The 6,000-nt window shown below is 43.0% G+C and overlaps 1 protein-coding gene and 1 long non-coding RNA gene across 3 annotated transcripts in view; one reads left to right on the forward strand and one right to left on the reverse strand.

The window, feature by feature from the left end:
• Window positions 1–6,000, forward strand: part of grm8a (glutamate receptor, metabotropic 8a) — a gene marked incomplete at both ends in the record, with an annotated part of 1,167,224 nt that overhangs the window by 694,162 nt on the left and 467,062 nt on the right. The gene's annotated exons all lie outside the window — the stretch shown is intronic.
• LOC310795077 overlaps window positions 4,784–6,000 on the reverse strand; it is a 1,221-nt gene continuing 4 nt past the window's right edge. The window contains exons 1-3 of the long non-coding RNA XR_014553598.1: window positions 5,942–6,000; window positions 5,453–5,497; window positions 4,784–4,869 (exon numbers count right to left, since the gene is read on the reverse strand). The exon at window positions 5,942–6,000 is cut by the window's right edge and continues 4 nt beyond it. This is a non-coding gene — a long non-coding RNA (uncharacterized lncRNA). The remainder of the gene's footprint in view (window positions 4,870–5,452; window positions 5,498–5,941) is intronic.

A 6,000-nucleotide genomic window follows, 5' to 3' on the forward strand; every position in this document is an offset into this window, starting at 1 on the left:
ACGATTTTGCGGCTCTTGTCACTCTCGTTCTGTCTTGTGTTGTAAATCGAGCGCACCCTTTCCTTTGCAGCGGTGTGCTCGGCCCCTCCCCCAAAGCCCAAAACACACACACACACACACCGCTCGAGTTGGGAATGACTGTCATGTGAACAGAGAGCCACTGCACTTCTCCTCCCCGCTTATTTCCGTGGTAGCACAAGAATAAGATGAGAGAAGTCACAGAAAGAGAGCCGCTGGTCGAGAGGAGAGGTAAAACAACGTATGTGAGGTGGAAACACTATGGTTTCGCCGAGTTTAAAGGTCCACACATCAAGAGCGATGCGAATATACAGCACGGAATTGCGATGCGAGTTTTGACCCACCTGTCAATCACAGCCACAGACTTGGAACAAACAGTGCAAGATATGCGCGCCGCGGTCGTGGCAGCACTCCGCAACACAACCTATCACTTGAAATCCACTCACAAAGTGGTCTATGACCAAGCAATAAACGCCAAACGAACAAAAATACAAAGCCCCATCTAGTTACTGCCACCGCATACAGTCATCGATTCAGGACACTCTTTACAATGCGACCGCATATTCAACAGCTAACGAGCTCACAGATAAACATTAACAATAGCCTATTATGAACCTAAACGACGTAAGTCGCTTTGGATAAAAGCATCTGCCAAATAAGTAATTTAATGTAATGTAAACGAACGTTACTAGTGTTCTCATTTGGTTAGTTTTGAGGTTTAAGGACTACTAGTTCATGTTTACCAACATATTGAATGTAGATTAATACTTGCAGTTGGTTGTGGCAGTTCACTGCAACATAGTAGGCCTATACTGTATATTTATTTTAGTTTTTATTTTATTTCTAAATCTTTGCACTTTTATTATTTATTTTCACTTATTTATTTTCAATTATATCTAAAATCCAAAGACATCCAATGTTAAATAAAAAGGCAGTGTAAATGTTCAATAAATTCATGATGTTCTCAATGTCAATGAGTAATCGTGTTAAATAATCGTGATCTCAATATCAATCAAAATAATCGTGATTATGATTTTTGCCATAATCGAGCAGCCCTAACATGTCCTCTGATCGTGGGCTGAAGATGGCACATGCTGAAAAGTCATTGACAGAGTTTTGGTGTGATGTTGAAAAGGAATATCCTGAGCTGGGGAAATGTGCACTGAATGAACTTTTGCCTTTTGGATCTACTTATATGTGTGAGGTGACCTTCTCAGCTCTGACCCACATCAAAAACAAGCAGAGGAACAGACTGAATGTGGAGAACAGTCTGGTAACAGCTGTTGCCACACTGCCCCCAGAACTATCAAAGCTTATGAAAGACAAACAAGCTCAGGTGTCTCATTAAAGCTGCCAAATAACTGAATCATAAGAGTTTTGTCATTCAAATGATTTTAGTTTAATAGTCAGTTGTCTTCATTCTTGGCAGTGTTTTACTATGAGGTTGAAAGGGAATATCCTGAACTGGGAAATGTGCACTGGACTTTTGCCTTTTGGATCTAATATGTGTGCTATTTTTGTGTGCTATTTTGGTGTGATGTGCACTGATTTGAACTTTTGCTTTTTGGATCTACTTATCTTATGTGTGATATTTTGCCTGGTAACAGCTGTCCCCAGAACTGTCAAAGCTTATGAAAGACAAACTAGCTCAGGTGTCTTTTTAAAGGTGCCAAGTGACTAAATAAAAATAGTTGAAACTGTTACTGTGTGAGTCTGAATATATCTATCTCTATATAGGCTATATATAATATTTTGTTCATTCTCAATAAGTGTATAGCTATTTGTATTAAAGGGGAGTCATTCAAAACGATTTTAATTTTATATTGTTTTAATTTAATAATCAGTTGTGTTGGATAGTAAAAGTTGAATGAGATCAATGGAACAAATTTGGGAGAATGATCAACACGCTGTCAGGGGGTACACTTGGCATGGCAAAACAGCTCAAGGGGTACACGGCACAAAAAAGGTTGGGAACCACTGATCTAAGTGATAGAAGCATGGTTGACATGCCAAATTTACTGCCTCAATCCATAGATTACAGGGCCATTTAAACATAAGAAATCCATTAAGAATTGAGGATTGCAGAGGCGTTTATGAATTGTCTGATAGGCCCACCCCACTCCTCCCCACCGCCCCCGCCCGCTCTACTCACCTTCGGCAAAAAAAAACAAAGACTCCTCATGTCTAGAAAGGTATGTCATATCCATAAACAATTTGAGCCAAGTGATACAGTAGGCTTAGGCGATGTCTAAGAAAGCGGACAGTGACGCTTCAGATGTTTCAGCCAAGGACAGCAAGGATATGCATTGATTGATGAACATTTCAACACCACCGTCGATGGACAGCGACAGGCTGTCACAGATGATGGTCTGCCCATGTCACACATACCCTGTTGTGAAGCTTGATTGAAATCTAAAAACAAATCTCTAAATCTAAATCCGATAAACATTATATTCACATGCCTTTCAACATGTTGTCTTTGCCAGAGCCATTCAGGCGGTGTCTCCACGCATGGTCAATGGGTCAGCATGGTCGGGGGAAATCCTATAACACTGATAGACAATGATGGCAGATGATGGAAGCCTACCACTGAAATATTCTTACCGACGGTGTAAAGCATGCTATGGTTTCGCGTTTTACTGATTTTATGAAAATTGGTGGAAGGGTGTAGCATGGGCCAATGAGAAACCCAGCCTATATTGAGGAGCCCATTCTCCAATAGTTTTGATGAAGGATTATAGGCTATATCGATCAAATCTATATAATTATATTTGATGATTCACTATTTTTATTAATTATTATTATTATTATTATTATTATTATTATTATTATTATTGTAACAGACTGTTCTGTATGTTATTGTGGACTCTTATTGTGAAATCCGGAAGAGGAAGTGGACAGTTGGTTCAATATCTCTCTCGCCCATGCTCTCGCCCCTGACCAAGTAAATGAGTGGCAGCCGCTCCCAACAACAAGCGGCCATAAACAATAAAGAACCCAAAACGCTCGGTTACTGTAATATCCAGTGTATGTTTACATTGAGGCCATCGGCCATTGTTGATGACGTATCACTGTGCGACGCCCAGTTACTCCATGTCACAAATAAAGATGGACGCACGTCGTATACCAGTCAAACTTATGTCTGTTTATTTAGACAATTATTATATATAGTATTACAACATTATTATTATTATATTGATATTATTAATTTAGTAACGTTATTTAGTAACGTAAACTGCCCAACAATGATGGTCATTGACATGCATTAAGACGAGAAGGAACACGGACCACGTAGGCTACAGACCACAGACCAGCTGGCCGACCACGGCCGGACCGTGGTCAGAGCGTCTGTACGCTGACTGCGATGCATTAAGAGGAGAAGGAACACTGACGGATCACGTAGCCTACGTGACAGACCACACACTGGTGGTCCGGACCATGGTCAGAGCGTCTGTACGCTGACTGATGCATTGTGACGAGAAGGAACGCTGACGGACCACGTGACAGACCACACTGACCAGCTGACTGACCACACACTGATGGTCTGGACCATGGTCAGAGCGTCTGTACGCTGACTGCGATGCATTAAGAGGAGAAGGAACACTGACGGACCACGTGACAGACCACCTGACCGACCACACACTAAATGGTCCGGACCATGGTCAGAGCGTCTGTGCTGACTGACCATGCATTAAAATGAGAAGGAACACTGACGGACCACGTGACAGACCACACTGACCACCTGACCGACCACACACCAGTGGTCCGGACCATGGTCAGAGCGTCTGTGCTGACTGACCATGCATTAAAATGAGAAGGAACACTGACGGACCACGTGACAGACCACACTGACCACCTGACCGACCACACACCAGTGGTCCGGACCATGGTCAGAGCGTCTGTGCTGACTGACCATGCATTAAAATGAGAAAGAACACTGACGGACCACGTGACAGACCACACTGACCACCTGACCGACCACACACTAAGTGGTCCGGACCATGGTCAGAGCGTCTGTGCTGACTGACCATGCATTAAAATGAGAAGGAACACTGACGGACCACGTGACAGACCACACTGACCACCTGACCGACCACACACCAGTGGTCCGGACCATGGTCAGAGCGTCTGTGCTGACTGACCATGCATTAAAATGAGAAGGAACACTGACGGACCACGTGACAGACCACACCGACCACCTGACCGACCACACACTAAGTGGTCCGGACCATGGTCAGAGCGTCTGTGCTGACTGACCATGTATTAAAATGAGAAGGAACACTGACGGACCACGTGACAGACCACACTGACCACCTGACCGACCACACACCAGTGGTCCGTGGTACAGTGACGGACCACACCAACTGGTCCGGACCATTCGCTTTAGCACCCCCTAGTGGTACTGACCAATGGTCTGTACAGACCACTAAAAAATGATACAACCCCCTCTCGTCTCCTTGTTCTTTGTGCGTGTTCGGTGTTTACAATATCACACAATATTCTGTGGGCCTCGAGAAATCACTGAAAACGCTCGGAAACTCTGGCACTGGGAGCGTCCGTTCTCCAAAAGTGGCTGGCACTCAATGAGTTAAAGAGAAAACCCATTCAAGGACCTCTGTAGCCCCTTCCCAGACCACTGGTGTGTGTGTGTAAACCCGGGCTGGTCAAATTGTGACGGACAGACACTGCCGAGCCAATTTATTTATTATAAAAAATATTTTAACAGACATACCTTGTGAAAGTGCACCATTTTGTCCACTGCATCACTGGGACTTCTCTTCGCCCCGTTCCATCCTGTGGATGGCAAGAGATGGAGAAGGAGCAGCAGGGAGGCCATGCCACTGTCCAAGTCTGGAGGGGTGGAGGACAAAAGCCATTCACTTACTTTGAATGCACAAAGGCAGTAGCCATAGGTGTTTGGAATATAAACAATATAATAAACAGTGAAAAAAGGAGCTTCTTGGTTACTTTGAAGAGCATGATTTAAAATAGAAGTAATGGTACAAGGTAACGCACAGGTTTACAATACAATGATCATCTTAAAAAAGCAATAAAGTCACGTTCAAGAAAAGCGTGTTTTCGCAGGGTTTATCAAGTTTAAATCAAAGCTTTCATTTTAAAACATTCTGACCATAAGTCGAAATTATTCTGAAGCTTGCTTGACCTTTTTACATTCTTTTCCTACATAAAGATGTTTTCCCCCAATCAACTATGCATAGTGGAATCATTGCTTCATCTTGTTTAATGCTAGAAACAAAACTCAAGCTATTGAGTCTGTTTAATTAGAACAATGAGCCAGAGGTTTTGTAATTGACTTTCTATGTTGCCTGGAGCAGCTAGCATTAGCCTCTCACCCACATGATACTGTAGCTCTGCTATTACCAGAGGTACATTACTATGAGCTAAATGCACTCACTACTAACTACGTTTTTACCTTAAATTCCCGAAGCACTCAGGCAAGTTGAGACATCACCATGTACTGAAAGAGAAACGGGTATTACCTTGCGTACAAAGCGACCACTGCCCCTGGCCTGCCCCTTTTTTCACCGGCCACCGTCAGCATGAGTGTGTTGTAACAGTCTAGCCTGCCATAAGTAAACTACCGTACATGTGCATTCAACTAGCATTAGCAATTAATGCTAGCAAAGCCATGAGCATCTAACGTTGAATTACATTGACGCATTCGACCATAACATTGTGCTCACCTCATTACATTCTATCGAGACAAATGTAATGTTAGCTGTTGGCTTCACGTGTGTCTTAGCTAGCGTTAGCTCGTCGTCATTTAGCAAATCCATAAGCATCTAACGCTAGCTTTTACAGTACATTGCCACATTTGAACGGCTAACATTGCGCTAACCGTTAATACATTGTTTTATGTACGAGTTTGCCCTTATAAGTAAATACATTCACCTAAACGTACCTTTATAAAGCAAAACATTGTAGACGTTAGCCATGCTAATCGCTGCTAATGGTTCAGTG

Source organism: Poromitra crassiceps, assembly GCF_964638095.1.
Source record: "Poromitra crassiceps genome assembly, chromosome: 2".
In the NCBI taxonomy this organism is placed as follows: domain Eukaryota; kingdom Metazoa; phylum Chordata; class Actinopteri; order Beryciformes; family Melamphaidae; genus Poromitra; species Poromitra crassiceps.